Below are 21311 nucleotides of genomic sequence, written 5' to 3'. Positions count from 1 at the left end.
TCAGACAGACGGGCGACCTTCAGACAGACAGACAGACAGACAGACAGACAGACAGACGGGCGACCGTCAGACAGACAGACAGACAGACAGACGGGCGACCGTCAGACAGACAGACAGACGGGCGACCGTCAGACAGACAGACAGACAGACGGGCGACCGTCAGACAGACAGACAGACGGGCGACCGTCAGACAGACAGACAGACAGACAGACGGGCGACCGTCAGACAGACAGACAGACAGACGGGCGACCGTCAGACAGACAGACGGGCGACCGTCAGACAGACAGACAGACAGACGGGCGACCGTCAGACAGACAGACAGACAGACGGGCGACCGTCAGACAGACAGACAGACGGGCGACCGTCAGACAGACAGACAGACAGACAGACGGGCGACCGTCAGACAGACAGACAGACAGACGGGCGACCGTCAGACAGACAGACGGGCGACCGTCAGACAGACAGACAGACAGACGGGCGACCGTCAGACAGACAGACAGACAGACGGGCGACCGTCAGACAGACAGACAGACGGGCGACCGTCAGACAGACAGACAGACAGACGGGCGGCCGTCAGACAGACAGACGGGCGACCGTCAGACAGACAGACAGACAGACAGACGGGCGACCGTCAGACAGACAGACAGACAGACAGACGGGCGACCGTCATACAGACAGACAGACAGACGGGCGACCGTCATACAGACAGACAGACAGACGGGCGACCGTCAGACAGACAGACAGACAGACAGACGGGCGACCGTCAGACAGACAGACAGACAGACAGACGGGCGACCGTCAGACAGACAGACAGACAGACGGGCGACCGTCAGACAGACAGACAGACAGACAGACGGGCGACCGTCAGACAGACAGACAGACAGACGGGCGACCGTCAGACAGACAGACAGACAGACGGGCGACCGTCAGACAGACAGACAGACAGACGGGCGACCGTCAGACAGACAGACGGGCGACCGTCAGACAGACGGGCGACCGTCAGACAGACAGACGGGCGACCGTCAGACAGACAGACAGACAGACGGGCGACCGTCAGACAGACAGACAGACAGACAGACGGGTGACCGTCAGACAGACAGACAGACAGACGGGCGACCGTCAGACAGACAGACAGACAGACGGGCGACCGTCAGACAGACAGACAGACGGGCGACCGTCAGACAGACAGCCGACCGTCAGACAGACAGACGGGCGACCGTCAGACAGACAGCCGACCGTCAGACAGACAGACGGGCGACCGTCAGACAGACAGACAGACAGACAGACAGGCGACAGACAGACAGACAGGTGACCGTCAGACAGACAGACAGGCGACCGTCAGACAGGTGACCGTAGACAGGTGACCGTCAGACAGGCGACCGTCAGACAGACAGACAGACGGGCGACCGTCAGACAGACAGACGGGCGACCGTCAGACAGACAGACGGGCGACCGTCAGACAGACAGACAGACAGACGGGCGACCGTCAGACAGACAGACAGACAGACAGACAGACGGGCGACCGTCAGACAGACAGACAGACAGACGGGCGACCGTCAGACAGACAGCCGACCGTCAGACAGACAGACGGGCGACCGTCAGACAGACAGCCGACCGTCAGACAGACAGACGGGCGACCGTCAGACAGACAGACAGACAGACAGACAGGCGACAGACAGACAGACAGACAGGTGACCGTCAGACAGACAGACAGGCGACCGTCAGACAGGTGACCGTAGACAGGTGACCGTCAGACAGGCGACCGTCAGACAGACAGACAGACGGGCGACCGTCAGACAGACAGACGGGCGACCGTCAGACAGACAGACGGGCGACCGTCAGACAGACAGACAGACAGACAGACAGACGGGCGACCGTCAGACAGACAGACAGACGGGCGACCGTCAGACAGACAGACAGACAGACAGACAGACGGGCGACCGTCAGACAGACAGACAGACAGACAGACGGGCGACCGTCAGACAGACAGACAGACAGACGGGCGACCGTCAGACAGACAGACAGACGGGCGACCGTCAGACAGACAGACAGACAGACAGACGGGCGACCGTCAGACAGACGGGCGACCGTCAGACAGACGGGCGACAGACAGACAGACAGACGGGCGACCGTCAGACAGACAGACAGACAGACGGGCGACCGTCAGACAGACAGACAGACAGACGGGCGACCGTTAGACAGACAGACGGGCGACCGTCAGACAGACAGACAGACGGGCGACCGTCAGACAGACAGACAGACGGGCGACCGTCAGACAGACAGACAGACAGACGGGCGACCGTCAGACAGACAGACAGACAGACGGGCGACCGTCAGACAGACAGCCAACCATCAGACGGGCGACCGTCAGACAGACAGACGGGCGACCGTCAGACAGACAGACAGACAGACGGGCGACCGTCAGACAGACAGACAGACAGACAGGCGACAGACAGACAGACAGACAGACAGACAGACGGGCGACCGTCAGACAGACAGCCGACCGTCAGACAGACAGACAGACAGACAGACAGACAGACAGACAGGCGACCGTCAGACAGACAGGCGACCGAAAGACAGACAGACAGACAGGCGACAGACAGACAGGCGACCGACAGACAGACAGGCGACCGTCAGAAAACAGACAGACAGGCGACCGTCAGAAAGACAGACAGACAGGCGACCGTCAGACAGGCGACCGTCAGACAGGCGACCGTCAGACAGGCGACCGTAGACAGGCGACCGTAGACAGGCACAGACAGACACAGACAGACAGGCGACCGTAGACAGGCACAGACAGACAGGCGACCGTAGACAGACAGGCGACCGCAGACAGACAGGCGACCGCAGACAGACAGGCGACCGCAGACCGACAGGTCGACCGCAGACAGACAGGTCGACCGCAGACAGACAGACAGGCGACCACAGACAGACAGACAGACAGACAGACAGACACAGACAGCCAGACACAGACAGCCAGACACAGACAGCCAGACAGAGACAGCCAGACAGACAGAGACAGCCAGACAGACAGAGACAGCCAGACAGACAGAGACAGCCAGACAGACAGAGACAGCCAGACAGAGACAGACAGACAGCCAGACAGAGACAGACAGACAGCCAGACAGAGACAGACAGACAGCCAGACAGAGACAGACAGACACAGACAGCCAGACAGAGACAGACAGACAGCCAGACAGAGACAGACAGACACAGACAGACAGCCAGACACCGACAGACAGCCAGGCACAGACAGCCAGACAGCCAGACAGAGACAGACACAGACAGACACAGACAGACAGCCAGACAGAGACAGACAGCCAGACAGAGACAGACAGCCAGCCAGACAGCCAGCCAGACAGAGACAGACAGCCAGCCAGACAGAGACAGACAGACAGCCAGACAGACACAGACAGACACAGACAGACACAGACAGCCAGACACAGACAGACAGCCAGGCACAGACAGCCAGACAGCCAGACAGAGACAGACACAGACAGACACAGACAGACAGCCAGACAGAGACAGACAGCCAGACAGAGACAGACAGCCAGCCAGACAGCCAGCCAGACAGAGACAGACAGCCAGCCAGACAGAGACAGACAGCCAGCCAGACAGAGACAGACAGCCAGCCAGCCAGACACAGCCAGACACAGACAGACAGCCAGACACAGACAGACAGCCAGACACAGACAGCCAGCCAGACAGAGACAGACAGCCAGACAGACAGAGACAGACAGCCAGCCAGACAGACAGCCAGACAGACAGAGACAGACAGAGACAGACAGCCAGACAGAGACAGACAGCCAGCCAGACACAGACAGACAGCCAGCCAGACACAGACAGACACAGAGACAGACAGACAGCCAGCCAGACAGAGACAGACAGCCAGCCAGCCAGACAGAGACAGACAGCCAGCCAGCCAGACAGAGACAGACAGCCAGCCAGACAGAGACAGACAGACAGACAGACACAGACAGACACAGACAGACACAGCCAGACAGACACAGCCAGACAGAGACAGCCAGACAGAGACAGCCAGACAGAGACAGCCAGACACAGACAGCCAGACACAGACAGCCAGACAGCCAGACACAGCCAGACAGCCAGACACAGCCAGACAGCCAGACACAGCCAGCCAGACACAGCCAGCCAGACACAGCCAGCCAGACACAGCCAGCCAGACACAGCCAGACAGCCAGACACAGACAGACAGACAGCCAGACACAGACAGCCAGACACAGACAGACAGCCAGACACAGACAGCCAGACACAGACAGACAGCCAGCCAGACAGCCAGACACAGACAGACAGCCAGACACAGCCAGACAGCCAGCCAGACAGAGACAGACAGCCAGCCAGACAGAGACAGCCAGACAGCCAGACAGAGACAGACACAGGCAGACAGCCAGACACAGACAGACAGCCAGACACAGACAGACAGCCAGACACAGACAGACACAGACAGACAGAGACAGCCAGACAGACAGCCACAGACAGACAGACAGCCAGACACAGACAGACAGCCAGACACAGCCAGACAGCCAGACAGCCAGACACAGACAGCCAGACAGCCAGACACAGACAGCCAGACACAGCCAGACACAGACAGCCAGACACAGACAGCCAGACACAGACAGACAGCCAGACACAGACAGACAGCCAGACACAGACAGACAGCCAGACACAGCCAGACACAGACAGACACAGACAGACAGAGACAGCCAGACACAGACAGCCAGACAGAGACAGCCAGACACAGACAGCCAGACAGCCAGACACAGACAGCCAGACAGCCAGACACAGCCAGACAGCCAGACACAGCCAGACAGCCAGACACAGCCAGACAGCCAGACACAGCCAGCCAGACACAGCCAGCCAGACAGCCAGACACAGCCAGACACAGACAGACAGCCAGACACAGACAGACAGACAGCCAGACACAGACAGACAGCCAGACACAGACAGACAGCCAGACACAGACAGACAGCCAGACACAGACAGCCAGACACAGACAGACAGCCAGACACAGACAGACAGCCAGACACAGCCAGACAGCCAGCCAGACAGAGACAGACACAGACACAGACAGACAGAGACAGACAGACAGACAGAGACAGACAGCCAGCCAGACAGAGACAGACAGCCAGACAGAGACAGACAGACAGCCAGACAGAGACAGACAGACAGCCAGACACAGCCAGACAGCCAGACACAGACAGCCAGACACAGACAGACACAGACAGACAGAGACAGCCAGACAGACAGCCACAGACAGACAGACAGCCAGACACAGACAGCCAGACACAGCCAGACAGCCAGACACAGCCAGACAGCCAGACACAGACAGACAGCCAGACACAGACAGACAGCCAGACACAGACAGACAGCCAGACACAGACAGCCAGACACAGACAGCCAGACAGCCAGACACAGACAGCCAGACACAGACAGCCAGACAGCCAGACAGCCAGACACACACAGACAGACAGCCAGACACAGACAGACAGCCAGACACAGACAGACAGCCAGACACAGACAGACACAGACAGACAGAGACAGCCAGACAGACAGCCACAGACAGACAGACAGCCAGACACAGACAGACAGCCAGACACAGCCAGACAGCCAGACAGCCAGACACAGACAGCCAGACAGCCAGACACAGACAGCCAGACACAGCCAGACACAGACAGCCAGACACAGCCAGACACAGACAGACAGCCAGACACAGACAGACAGCCAGACACAGACAGACAGCCAGACACAGACAGCCAGCCAGACAGAGACAGACAGCCAGCCAGACAGACAGACAGCCAGCCAGACAGAGACAGACAGCCAGCCAGACAGAGACAGACAGACAGCCAGACACAGCCAGACACAGCCAGACACAGACAGACACAGACAGACACAGACAGACACAGACAGACACAGACAGACAGAGACAGCCAGACACAGACAGCCAGACAGAGACAGCCAGACACAGACAGCCAGACACAGACAGCCAGACAGCCAGACACAGCCAGACAGCCAGACACAGCCAGACAGCCAGACACAGCCAGACAGCCAGACACAGCCAGCCAGACACAGCCAGCCAGACACAGCCAGCCAGACACAGCCAGCCAGACAGCCAGACACAGCCAGACACAGACAGACAGCCAGCCAGACACAGACAGACAGCCAGACACAGACAGACAGCCAGACACAGACAGACAGCCAGACACAGACAGCCAGACACAGACAGACAGCCAGACACAGACAGACAGCCAGCCAGACAGAGACAGACACAGACAGACAGAGACAGACAGACAGCCAGACAGAGACAGACAGACAGCCAGACAGAGACAGACAGCCAGACAGAGACAGACAGCCAGACAGAGACAGACAGACAGCCAGACACAGACAGACAGCCAGACACAGACAGACACAGACAGACAGAGACAGCCAGACAGACAGCCACAGACAGACAGACAGCCAGACACAGACAGACAGCCAGACACAGCCAGACAGCCAGACAGCCAGACACAGACAGCCAGACAGCCAGACACAGACAGCCAGACACAGCCAGACACAGACAGCCAGACACAGCCAGACACAGACAGACAGCCAGACACAGACAGACAGCCAGACACAGACAGACAGCCAGACACAGACAGCCAGCCAGACAGAGACAGACAGCCAGCCAGACAGACAGACAGCCAGCCAGACAGAGACAGACAGCCAGCCAGACAGAGACAGACAGACAGCCAGACACAGCCAGACACAGACAGACACAGACAGACACAGACAGACACAGACAGACAGAGACAGCCAGACACAGACAGCCAGACAGAGACAGCCAGACACAGACAGCCAGACAGCCAGACACAGACAGCCAGACACAGACAGCCAGACAGCCAGACACAGCCAGACAGCCAGACACAGCCAGACACAGCCAGACAGCCAGACACAGCCAGCCAGACACAGCCAGCCAGACACAGCCAGCCAGACACAGCCAGCCAGACAGCCAGACACAGCCAGACACAGACAGACAGCCAGCCAGACACAGACAGACAGCCAGACACAGACAGACAGCCAGACACAGACAGACAGCCAGACACAGACAGCCAGACACAGACAGACAGCCAGACACAGACAGACAGCCAGCCAGACAGAGACAGACACAGACAGACAGAGACAGACAGACAGCCAGACAGAGACAGACAGACAGCCAGACAGAGACAGACAGCCAGACAGAGACAGACAGCCAGACAGAGACAGACAGACAGCCAGACAGAGACAGACAGACAGCCAGACACAGCCAGACACAGACAGACAGCCAGACACAGACAGACAGCCAGACACAGACAGACACAGACAGACAGAGACAGCCAGACAGACAGCCACAGACAGACAGACAGACAGACACAGACAGCCAGACACAGACAGACAGCCAGACACAGCCAGACAGCCAGACACAGCCAGACAGCCAGACACAGACAGACAGCCAGACACAGACAGACAGCCAGACACAGACAGACAGCCAGACACAGACAGCCAGACAGCCAGACACAGACAGCCAGACACAGACAGCCAGACAGCCAGACACAGACAGCCAGACAGCCAGACACAGACAGCCAGACAGCCAGACACAGACAGCCAGACACAGCCAGCCAGACACAGCCAGCCAGACACAGACAGACAGCCAGACACAGACAGACAGCCAGACACAGACAGACAGCCAGACACAGACAGACAGCCAGACACAGACAGCCATAGACAGCCAGCCACAGACAGACAGCCACAGACAGCCAGACACAGACAGCCAGACAGCCAGACACAGCCAGCCAGACACAGCCAGCCAGACACAGCCAGCCAGACACAGCCAGCCAGACACAGACAGCCAGACACAGACAGCCAGACAGCCAGACACAGCCAGACAGCCAGACACAGACAGACAGCCAGACACAGACAGACAGCCAGACACAGACAGACAGCCAGACAGCCAGACGCAGACAGCCAGACGCAGACAGCCAGACAGCCAGACGCAGACAGCCAGACAGCCAGACGCAGACAGCCAGACAGCCAGATACAGACAGCCAGACACAGACAGCCAGACACAGACAGACAGCCAGACACAGCCAGACAGCCAGACACAGACAGACAGCCAGACACAGACAGACAGCCAGACACAGACAGACAGCCAGACACAGCCAGACAGCCAGACACAACCAGACAGCCAGACACAGCCAGACACAGACAGACAGCCAGACACAGACAGACAGCCAGACACAGACAGACAGCCAGCCAGCCACAGACAGCCAGCCAGCCAGACACAGACAGCCAGCCAGACACAGACAGCCAGCCAGACACAGACAGACAGCCAGACACAGACAGACAGACACACACAGCCAGACACACACAGCCAGACAGACAGACAGACAGACAGCCCGACGATCATGGACCTGGACAGGTGTTCAGCGGCCAGTGGTAGCACTGTATAAGGCAAGGACTTGTGCTGTGGATAGAGGGTCTGCAAGGTAGAGGCAGAGCAAGCATCACTACATTTAGGGAGGACAACAGGGCATACAGGTACGACTCTTCTGTATTTGACTAACTTGAGGTGGCATAGTGTTTTGGATAACAACATAACTGTAACTACACTAAATACATAGGTATTGGGGAGACTTATTGTAAACCTTGACCTTGTGATTTGTGGTTTAGATTGTCATTTCCTATACAGGATATACTGTAGGGTAGGCCTATGTTGCTTTTAACAAACCTTGCCACTGTAGTTTTATCATTGGTTTAAGATGGTGAATTTTCTTCCTGTAGGTATTGGGATGTGTTCTCAAAAGTAAAGATCATGAATGGCACAATGCATGGCTAATGTTCCAAACAGGAAGTGTTTTGTATTTTTTTAAACCCGGGGGCATATGAAACATCCTTCTTACATGTAACCTTAAAATTGTGAAATTCTTCTTTTTTTGCCACCTTTGAATACTGTATTGCAGTAGAATTGGATACTTTGTTTTCCTTGGTCTATTGGGAGTCTTTGTCTGCAGTAGGAGCTTGTACAGTAGCTGCCTGTCTGTAATGTAGGGGGAGACTAGGGATTGGGAATACAGAATCAACAACCAGAGTCTAGATTCCAGTGAACATAAATCAAACTGGGGAGGCTTACAGTATTGCAGTGTGCTGAGTAGTAGTGCATTGTGGTAGGAGACCAGTATTTAGTGGTCAGATAGAATCAGTCAGCAGCTCCACACAAGCAGAAGATGATAAAGCTCTACTGTGTACTGATACACTTAAGGTCTATACATTTCACATAGGTTGACAGGGATACCACAAGGAAGAACTCCTATCTAATCCAGAACTGTTGTTATGTTTTAATTAAATTTGTCTTGATTTTGATCAGAAACTGGCCAGATTGACCCAGTCCTCATAGAGAAGTACAACACTCCAGGGTTTGTGGGCTGTCTGTCCAGAGTTCATTTCAACAACATCGCCCCTCTGAAGGCAGCATTGAGGTCTGGCATCGTCGCCCCGGTGACCACCCAGGGCATTCTAGTGGAGTCAAACTGTGGGGCATCTCCTCTCACGATCTCACCAATGGCTGCTGCCAACGATCCCTGGCACATGGACTCAGGTACAGTAAATCATTGTGTATTTATCGATCTACTTTGATTGTCCCACCAATGGAACCATTTATTCATACAGTGTCATGGGATTCTATTCTTGTGGTTTTAAGTCTTGTTCCATCATCTTGAATACTGCGTTTTTACGGTAAGCACTGTAAGGCCGTTAGTGTGTATAGTAGATGAATTGTCAGCGGTCAACTGGCAGCACCAGCGGTCCACTCAGTTATCCAAAGAGATCTGATATTTCATTGTAACGTCAAGCCGTTATATTTAATGGTGGTATTTTTCTTCTCCTCCAGCTATTGTACCATTTAAACCCATGTGCTGTTTAGCTCCTGCGGATTGCTTTACAGGGTGGTTATTACTGGGTCAGTGTATTGATCCTGGGCGAGCTATAGATATACAGTGCCTTGCGAAAGTATTCGGCCCCCTTGAACTTTGCGACCTTTTGCCACATTTCAGGCTTCAAACATAAAGATATAAAACTGTATTTTTTTGTGAAGAATCAACAACAAGTGGGACACAATCATGAAGTGGAACGACATTTATTGGATATTTCAAACTTTTTTTAACAAATCAAAACTGAAAAATTGGGTGTGCAAAATTATTCAGCCCCCTTAAGTTAATACTTTGTAGCGCCACCTTTTGCTGCGATTACAGCTGTAAGTCGCTTGGGGTATGTCTCTATCAGTTTTGCACATCGAGAGACTGAATTTTTTTCCCATTCCTCCTTGCAAAACAGCTCGAGCTCAGTGAGGTTGGATGGAGAGCATTTATGAACAGCAGTTTTCAGTTCTTTCCACAGATTCTCGATTGGATTCAGGTCTGGACTTTGACTTGGCCATTCTAACACCTGGATATGTTTATTTTTGAACCATTCCATTGTAGATTTTGCTTTATGTTTTGGATCATTGTCTTGTTGGAAGACAAATCTCCGTCCCAGTCTCAGTTCTTTTGCAGACTCCATCAGGTTTTCTTCCAGAATGGTCCTGTATTTGGCTCCATCCATCTTCCCATCAATTTGAACCATCTTCCCTGTCCCTGCTGAAGGAAAGCAGGCCCAAACCATGATGCTGCCACCACCATGTTTGACAGTGGGGATGATGTGTTCAGGGTGATGAGCTGTGTTGCTTTTACGCCAAACATAACGTTTTGCATTGTTGCCAAAAAGTTACATTTTGGTTTCATCTGACCAGAGCACCTTCTTCCACATGTTTGGTGTGTCTCCCAGGTGGCTTGTGGCAAACTTTAAACAACACTTTTTATGGATATCTTTAAGAAATGGCTTTCTTCTTGCCACTCTTCCATAAAGGCCAGATTTGTGCAATATACGACTGATTGTTGTCCTATGGACAGAGTCTCCCACCTCAGCTGTAGATCTCTGCAGTTCATCCAGAGTGATCATGGGCCTCTTGGCTGCATCTCTGATCAGTCTTCTCCTTGTATGAGCTGAAAGTTTAGAGGGACGGCCAGGTCTTGGTAGATTTGCAGTGGTCTGATACTCCTTCCATTTCAATATTATCGCTTGCACAGTGCTCCTTGGGATGTTTAAAGCTTGGGAAATCTTTTTGTATCCAAATCCGGCTTTAAACTTCTTCACAACAGTATCTCGGCCCTGCCTGGTGTGTTCCTTGTTCTTCATGATGCTCTCTGCGCTTTTAACGGACCTCTGAGACTATCACAGTGCAGGTGCATTTATACGGAGACTTGATTACACACAGGTGGATTGTATTTATCATCATTAGTCATTTAGGTCAACATTGGATCATTCAGAGATCCTCACTGAACTTCTGGAGAGAGTTTGCTGCACTGAAAGTAAAGGGGCTGAATAATTTTGCACGCCCAATTTTTCAGTTTTTGATTTGTTAAAAATGTTTGAAATATCCAATAAATGTCGTTCCACTTCATGATTGTGTCCCACTTGTTGTTGATTCTTCACAAAAAAATACAGTTTTATATCTTTATGTTTGAAGCCTGAAATGTGGCAAAAGGTTGCAAAGTTCAAGGCGGCCGAATACTTTCGCAAGGCACTGTATTGCTGGGAAACACAAGATCCATCTCCTGCCTGCTCTGAGAATGGTCTGCTCTGTACTAGGGTATGAAACTCCATCTCTCAGTGACTATGCTGTATGTTTAATCTATGGAGGCATATGTGAGGTTTCAATAGGTCAGATAAGTAATTTTAGTGATACTGCTTTGGTAAGGATTAATATTAACAAGTTCAGTTATCTTACAGCTAGGCCAAATGGAAGTAGTGGGTTGATCTTTTCAGTTATTGATTTTTACACCACTGATAGTAAAAGACGAATAGAATTTTAGATGAAAAATTAGAATAAGAGGGAGAATCCTTTTATCGTTTGATCTTAGCCTTGCATAGTGCTCCAAAGGCGACAAATCAGCCTTTGTAAGCTCCCTGTTGAGAGGCATCTGCGATCCCTGCCCTACTGTGTGTGTGTACATGTTTGTGTGTGAAAATACCAAAAAACAAAGTCTTTCGTGAACCAGTACTTGAACTTGTTTTTTCCCCTACTAGCTCTGATTTTGCTGATTAGCTACTTTATTGAAGAAAAATGTACTTACTATGACTGAGATACATTGGGGAGAACAAGTATTTGATAACCTGCAAAATCAGCCGTGTTTCCTACTTACAAAGCATGTAGAGGTCTGAAATGTTTATCATAGGTACACTTCAACTGTGGGAGACCGACTCTAAAACAAAAATCCAGAAAATCACTTTGTAAGATTTTTAAGTAATTAATTTGCATTTTATTGCATGACATAAGTATTTGATCACCTACCAACCAGTAAGAATTCCGGCTTTCACAGACCTGTTAGTTTTTCTTTGAAGCCCTCCTGTGCTCCACTCATTACCTGTATTAACTGCACCTGTTTGAACTTGTTACCTGTATAAAAGTCACCTGTCCACACAATCAACCAGACTCCAACATCTCCACAATGGCCAAGACCAGAGAGCTGTATAAGGACATCAGGGATACAATTGTAGACCTGCACAAGGCTGGGATGGGCTGCAGGACAATAGGCAAGCATCTTGGTGAGAAGGCAACAACTGTTGGCACAATTATTAGAAAATGGAAGAAGTTCAAGATGACGGTCAATCACCCTCGGTCTGGGGCTCCATGCAAGATCTCATCTCGTGAGGCATCAATGATCATGAGGAAGGTGAGGGATCAGCCCAGAACTACATGGCAGGACCTGGTCAATTACCTGAAGAGAGCTGGGACCACAGTCTCAAAGAAAACCATTAGTAACACACTACGCCGTCATGGATTAAAATCCTGCAGCGCACGCAAGGTCCCCCTGCCCAAGCCAGCGCATGTCCAGGCCTGTCTGAAGTTTGCCAATGACCATCTGGATGATCCAAAGGAGGAATGGGAGAAGGTCATGTGGTCTGATGAGACAAAAATAGAGCTTTATGGTCTAAACTCCACTCGCCATGTTTGGAGGAAGAAGAAGGATGAGTACAACCCCAAGAACACTATCCCAACCGTGCAGCATGGAGGTGGAAACATGATTCTTTGGGGATGCTTTTCTGCAAAGGGGACAGGACGACTGCACCGTACTGAGGGGAGGATGGATGGGGCCATGTATCGTGAGATCTTGGCCAACAACCTCCTTCCCTCAGTAAGAGCATTGAAGATGGGTTGGGTTTTCCAGCATGACAACGACCCGAAACACACAGCCAGGGCAACGAAGGAGCGGCTCAGTAAGAAGCATCTCAAGGTCCTGGAGTGGCCTAGCCAGTCTCCAGACCTGAACCCAATAGAAAATCTTTGGAGGGAGCAGAAAGTCCGTACTGCCCAGCAACAGCATAGAAACCTGAAGGATCTGGAGAAGGTCTGTATGGAGGAGTGGGCCAAAATCCCTGCTGCAGTGTGTGCAAACCTGGTCAAGAACTACAGGAAACGTGTGATCTCTGTAATTACAAACAAAGGTTTCTGTACCAAATATTAAGTCCTGCTTTTCTGATGTATCAAATACTTATGTCATGCAATAAAATGCAAATGAATTACTTAAAAACCATACAATGTGATTTTCTGGATTTTTGTTTTAGGTTCCGTTTCTCACAGTTGAAGTGTACCTATGATAAAAAATTACAGACCTCTACATGCTTTGTAAGTTGGAAAACCTGCAAAATCGGCAGTGTATCAAATACTTGTTCTCACCACTGTATGTGGTTGTCCCACCAAGCTATCTTAATTGTAAATCGCTGGGAAGATATTTTTGATGTAGCGATTCCATGGACAAGGTGTATGAGTTGATATATAAAACAATGCAAGATTCAAGACTTCATGCTTTTCAGCTAAAATTATTGCACAGAATTATTGCACAGAATCAATCATCGCAGCCCTGCAGATTTTGTTGTGAGGATACAGAATCAATAGATTATTTGTTTTGGTATTGCACTTAGGTAGCCTGTTTCTGGTCTCAGGTTCATGAATGGCTGAAAATGCATAACATTTATCAAAAATTTACCTTAGAAATAGTATTGTCGAGAGATCTGGTCAGTCTAATAAATACTTTCACTAAGAGTATTAGTTTATCTTCAACTCGCACTCTGTGGATTCTATTCGATAAGATAGATTCAAATTGTATGTTAAACATCACAGCATAGTTGAAATACACTGCTAAAAAAAATAAAGGGAACACTTACATTGTATTGTGTAACTCCAAGTCAATTACACTTCTGTGAAATCAAACTGTCCACTTAGGAAGCAACACTGATTGACAATAAATTTCACATGCTGTTGTGCAAATGGAATAGACAACAGGTGGAAATTGTAGGCAATTAGCAAGACACCCCAATAAAGGAGTGGTTCTGCAGGTGGTGACCACAGACCACTTCTCAGTTCCTATGCTTCCTGGCTGATGTTTTTGGTCACTTTTGAATGTTGGCAGTGCTTTCACTCTAGTGGTAGCATGAGACGGAGTCTACAACCCACACAAGTGGCTCAGGTAGTGCAGCTCATCCAGGATGGAACATCAATGCGAGCTGTGGCAAGAAGGTTTGCTGTGTCTGTCAGCGTAGTGTCCAGAGCATGGAGGCACTACCAGGAGACGGGCCAGTACATTAGGAGACGTGGAGGAGGCCGTAGGAGGGCAACAACCCAGCAGCAGGACCGCTACCTCCGCCTTTGTGCAAGGAGGAGCAAGAGGAGCACTGCCAGAGCCCTGCAAAATGACCTCCAGCAGGCTACAAATGTGCATGTGTCTGCTCAAACGGTCAGAAACAGACTCCATGAGGGTGGTATGAGGGCCCGACGTCCACAAGTGGGGGCTGTGCTTACAGCCCAACACCGTGCAGGATGTTTGACATTTGCCAGAGAACACCAAGATTGGCAAATTCGCCACTGGCGCCCTGTGCTCTTCACAGATGAAAGCAGGTTCACACTGAGCACATGTGACAGACGTGACAGAGTCTGGAGACGCCGTGGAGAACGTTCTGCTGCCTGCAACATCCTCCAGCATGACCAGTTTGGCGGTGGGTCAGTCATGGTGTGGGGTGGCATTTCTTTGGGGGGGCCGCACAGCTCTCCATGTGCTCGCCAGAGGTAGCCTGACTGCCATTAGGTACCGAGATGCGATCCTCAGACCCCTTGTGAGACCATATGCTGGTGCGGTTTGCCCTGGGTTCCTCCTAACGCAATGCTAGACCTCATGACCTCATGTGGCTGGAGTGTCAGCATTTCCTTCAAGAGGAAGGCATTGATGCTATGGACTGGCCCGCCCATTCCCCAGACCTGAATCCAATTGAGCACATCTGGGACATCATTTCTCGCTCCATCCACCAACGCCACGTTGCACCACAGACTGTCCAGGAGTTGGTGGATGCTTTAGTTCATGTCTGGGAGGAGATCCCTCAGGAGACCATCCGCCACCTCATCAGGAGAATGCCCAGATGTTGTAGGGAGGTCATACAGGCACGTGGAGGCCATACACACTACTGAGCCTAATTTTGACTTGTTTTAAGGACATTACATCAAAGTTGGATCAGCCTGTAGTGTGGTTTTCCACTTTAATTTTGAGTGTGACTCCAAATCCAGACCTCCATGGGTTGATACATTTGATTTCCATTGATAAGTTTTGTATGATTTTGTTGTCAGCACATTCAACTATGTAAAGTAAAAAGTATTTAATAAGAATATTTCATTCATTCAGATCTAGGATGTGTTATTTTAGTGTTCCCTTATTTTTTGAGCAGTGTATATACAGTGAAGGAAAAAAGTATTTGATCCCCTGCTGATTTTGTTCGTTTGTCCACTGACAAAGAAATTATCCATCTATAATTTTAATGGTAGGTTTATTTGAACAGTGAGAGACAGAATAACAACAAATCCAGAAAAACGCCTTGTCAAAAACGTTATAAATTGATTTGCATTTTAATGAGGGAAATAAGTATAAGTGAAAAAAAAACATAAAATAATTATTATTTATTTATTTATTTTATTCGGCAAATCCGCGCCCAAAAATAACGATTTCCGATTGTTATGAAAACTTGAAATCGTCCCTAATTTACAAGAATTCTGCAGGATCCACTCAAATGGACTAGTGCCCACAGAGATGTCAGCTGAAAAAAAAGAGTAGACTGCCCTTTTTGACACTGAGCCCACTCCTACTTCCCCCATCGACTTGCATACTGTGCATATACTGCATGCTATACACTCGGAGTATACTAAACATTAGGAACACCTTCCTAATATTGCGTTGCGTACCCCTCCCCTTTTGCCCTCAGAACAGCTTTAATTCGTCAGGGCATGGACTCTACAAGGTGTCAAAAGTGTTCCAAATGGATGCTGGCTGATGTTGACTCCAATGCTTCCCACAGTTGTATCAAGTTGGCTGGATGTCCTTTGGGTGGGGGAAACTATTGAGTGTGATAAACCCAGCAGCATTGCAGTTCTTGACACAAACCTACCATAGCCCGTTCAAAGGCACTTGTGTTTTTTGTCTTGCTCATTCACCTTCTGAATGGCACACAATCCCATGTCTCAATTCTCTCAAGGCTTAAAAATCCTTCTTTAACCGGTCTCCTCCCCTTCATCTACACTGATTTGAAGTGGATTTAACAAGTGACATCAATAAGGGATCCTAGCTTTCAACTGGATTCACCTGGTCAGTCGGTCATGGAAATGTTTTGTATACTCTGTACATCTCCTGTCCATTTGTTTTATTAAATGTCAAACTGTGCCAGTTTACAATTGACATTCTGTCTGTAAAACATGTGACAGCATTTTACATTTTTTTTTTGCATTGTTGGACTATTTTGGGGCGGAGATATTTTGTAGCTGAGATTTTGTTCTTGTTTACTTTTTCAGCTGGTGCTGTATTCCCATTCAATGAGGAAAGAGTTAGCCGGGATGGAGTTGATCAGAACTCTGCAGTTATCGGAGGTGAGTAGGAGCAGTAACCAACTCGCTGACTATACAGGGTTGTTGATGTTTTTAAAGGTTATGTTCCTCATAATGTCCGTTGTACTTGCAGGTATCATTGCTGTGGTCATCTTCACCTTCCTCTGCACCCTGGTGTTCCTGATTCGCCATATGTTCCGTCACAAGGGCTCCTACCACACCAACGAGGCCAAAGGGGCAGAGTCTGCGGACTGTGCCGATGCAGCCATCATTAGCAATGACCCCGCCTTCACAGAAACCATCGACGAGAGCAAGAAGGAGTGGTTCATCTAATCGGACATTCACATTTTGGTACTGGGCAGAGGTGTGCCCATTGCTCTTCGCTGTGTGAAGGCAAGGCTTTCTTTGATGAGGGATGAATGATGTGTCATTGTGGACGAGGGAGATGTCCCCTTGGACTAGATGTGTGCTTTGGCTGGCTTGTCTATAATGTATTTACATTGAGTGAGGAGTTTTGTCAACATGATATCAGTCATTCACATGGAGCCATTATTTCAATTACTGCATCCACTGAACTGAGAATGGGGGAGATTAAAATATATAACTTTTTTATTTATTTTTGCATTACAGTTGATATGTCTTAATGATTTGAGCTTTGATTGTAAGATATGTTTATTCCTGCATTTAGTGGGTCAAGTATACTAACTGTATACTTATTTCCTTTGCTGCCAAATGAGACGACTTTTCCTACACAGTTTAAAAAACACAACTAAGGTTTATGTCAGACATTGACATTGTATTGTAATGTGCTAATTTGATTGCACTGCAGTCCTTTGTGTGTATAATACAATGGCATGCTTCAAGATTATGACATCCCTTCATTGCACCATTCCACACAGTAGCACTTGTATTTCCTCACAAATGTGTCTTTTATCTCGCCAAACTTTTCAGCGTGCTTTATCTGTTTTGCCCAGTCTTGCTACGTGATGGTTCTTCCTGGAAAGATTGTAATCTGGTATGAGATGACAGGTTCACATTTGGGGACATTTGTAAGGGAATTGCTATGATATTGTTATTAAAAGGTTTATAGCACAAACAAGCATATCATTTATAGAAATGACAATATCTGGCTTAACCCAACGTGCCTTCAGGGTTCAGCCACTTAGACTTCTGTTTTAGACTATTTCATTATGGGCCCACTGACTGTCCCTTGATACAATAGAAATAATAAGGCCAATAGGGATGTATTTATGATTGTTGCTATTTGCTAAAAGGAAAATGATAGAACATGGCTTAAGTTCAGCTATCCCCATGGACAGTGATACACTACAGTCATGGCCAAAAGTTGAGAATGACATTAATTTTCACAAAGTTTGCTGATTCAGTGTCTTTAGATATTTTTGTCAGATGGAATACTGAAGTGTAATTACAAGCGTCAAAGGCTTTTATTGACAATTACATGAAGTTGATGCAGAGAGTCAATATTTGCAGTGTTGACCCTTCTTTTTCAAGACCTCTGCAATCCGCCCTGGTATGCTGTCAATTAAATTCTGGGCCACATCCTGACTGATGGCAGCCCATTCTTACATAATCAATGCTTGGAGTTTGTCAGAATGTGTGGGTATAGTTTGTATTCCCGCCTCTTGAGGATTGACCACAAGTTCTCAATGGGATTAAGGTCTGGGGAGTTTCTTGGCCATGAACCCAAAATATTGATGTTTTGTTCCCTGAGCCACTTGGTTATCACTTTTGCCTTATGGCAAGGTGCTCCATCATGCTGGACAAGGCATTGTTCATCGCCAAACTGTCCCTGGATGGTTGGGAGAAGTTGCTCTCAGAGGATGTATTGGTACCATTCTTTATTCATGGCTGTGTTTTTAGGCAAAATTGTGAGTGAGCCCACTCCCTTGGCTGAGAAGCAACCCCACACAGTGATGGTCTCAGGATGCTTTACTGTTGGCATGACACAGGACTGATGGTAGCGCTCACCTTGTCTTCTCCAGACAAGCTTTTTTCCGGATGCCCCAAACAATCGGAAAAGGGATTCATCAGAGAAAATGACTTTACCCCAGTCAACAGCAGTCCAATCCCTGTACATTTTGCAGAATATCAGTCTGTCCCTGATGTTTTTCCTGGAGAGAAGTGGCTTCTTTGCTGCCCTTCTTGACACCAGGCCATCCTCAAAGTCTTCACCTCACTGTGTGTGCAGATGCACTCATACCTGCCTGCTGCCAATTCCTGAGCAAGCTCTGTACTGGTGGTGCCCCGATCCTACAGCTGAATCAACTTTAGGAGACGGTCCTGGCGCTTGCTGGACTTTCTTGGGCGCCCTGAAGCCTTCTTCACAACAATTGAACCGTTCTCCTTGAAGTTCTTGATGATCAGATGAATGGTTGATTTAGGTGCAATCTTACTGGCAGCAATATCCTTGCCTGTGAAGCCCTTTTTGTGCAAAGCAATGACGGCACATGTTTCTTTGCAGGTAACCATGGTTGGCAGAGGAAGAACAATGATTCCAAGCACCACCCTTTTGAAACTTCCAGTCTGTTATTCGAACTCAATCAGCATGACATATTGATCTCCAGCCTTGTCCTCGTCAACACTCACACCTGTGTTAACGAGAGAATCACTGACATGATGTCAGCTGGTCCTTTTGTGGCAGGGCTGAAATGCAGTGGAATTTTTTTTTTTGGGGGGGGTTCAGTTCATTTGCATGGCAAAGAGGGACTTTGCAATTAATTGCAATTCATCTGATCACTCTTCGTAACATTCTGGAGTATATACAAATTGCCATCATACAAACTGAGGCAGCAGACTTTGTGAAAATGAATGTGTCATTCTCAACTTTTGGCCACAACTGTATACACGCTCTTAATTAATACCTGAACTTGTATGGCTTTGTTGGCATCATGTGGTACTATATGTAATATTTTACTGTATATGATTGATAGAGTACAGTGAGGTTTAATGTCTACTAATTCTATTTCCTTATTTTCAGAATGCCCCACAATATTAAACGGTTCTCTCTTACAAGTGCCAACAAGACTCAAGTATGCTTTCTATGTCAGCCTTTCCCTCGTTAAGATGCTCATATTCACATCATGTGGGTTGAGTATTTAGAGTGGCATAACACAGACAACACAGTGTGTGCGCAGAAGACAAGAACTGGGGGATTAGAGAAGCTAAGGGGAATGTAGACAGCATAAGAGAGAGTAATGAAAACATTTGCAATGAACATGAAATTATTAGCGGTTACTGCTGAAGGCTGTAACAGCATTCTGCAAACTGAAGGCATGCCTCCTTATATGTCAGCATTCCACATGCCCACAGCAATTTTGCACCACTTATTATTTGGTAATTGCTTCATTGTTTGTTTGTTGTTGATATTTTGTCATGTAGGCTATTATGAATCAACACAAAACCCTCTGCATCTCACAAGGGTACAGTTTGGCTTATTGTTGTAAAAGGGAGCAAAACCTTCATTGTGCTTCAGATAGTTTTGCTCATTTGAATATCACAAACTGTATGTGGTAATAGTCAAGTTGCAACTGTATCAAAGCTTACTATTTTGTAAGCTAAAATAATCAGAGGACAATTACTGTAGAGCAACACTATGACAAAGCATGAGCTCACGTCAGACTAACACTTCAGTATTATAGCATACTGATAATGGATAATACACTTTATGTTGCTGATAACCACTTGTCAAATGAACATTTGGCGTTTGATTACAATTTTTTACTTTTCATTAGCAGCATGATATGTAAACTAAAACAGTACCACATTGCAGTACAATATATTTTACAGGAATTACTTGGAAATATTTTGTATATTTCTGAGGGATGATGTGCAAAAGCCTTTTTATAATATTTAAATTTTTCATTACAATCAAATGGCAGTTTAATTTAATTCTGTGTGAAAAACAAATTGTAAAAAATTGTCTTTTACAGTGGCTTAAGATCATGTCCCCCAAAATGCATTTAATTAGTTACTTATGTTCAGTATTGTATGTTAGGCTTGAGATTGCATACGTAATGTGATTTTGTCTTAATATAAATCATTAAACAAGCCTTGCCATATAAAGAGTGTGGTTGCTTTATCATTAGATGCCTCCCCATCAGAACCCTCCTCTCCCTGACATTTATGGTAGACACTAGCCTGGTCCGTCAAACTATACTGGACCGAGCATTTTGGGGGCCCTAAGTGAGATTTGGTTGGGAAGGCCCCCACCTCACTGTAAAACATTTTAGTGGCCCCTCTTGACAGTGGAGAAAAACATGCTTTAAAAGTAACACGTTTTCTGCAATTCTACACATTTTGCCAT

The 21311-nt window shown here is 48.6% G+C and overlaps 1 pseudogene; it reads left to right on the top strand.

Moving 5' to 3' along the window:
* LOC135507008 (contactin-associated protein-like 2) overlaps nt 1–21064 on the top strand; it is a 58683-nt pseudogene extending 37619 nt beyond the window's left edge.
* Nucleotides 21065–21311: the final 247 nt, after the last annotated feature.

This window comes from Oncorhynchus masou, chromosome 3, assembly GCF_036934945.1.
Source record: "Oncorhynchus masou masou isolate Uvic2021 chromosome 3, UVic_Omas_1.1, whole genome shotgun sequence".
NCBI lineage: Eukaryota > Metazoa > Chordata > Actinopteri > Salmoniformes > Salmonidae > Oncorhynchus > Oncorhynchus masou.
This window is presented reverse-complemented; position numbering and strand designations above follow the sequence as displayed.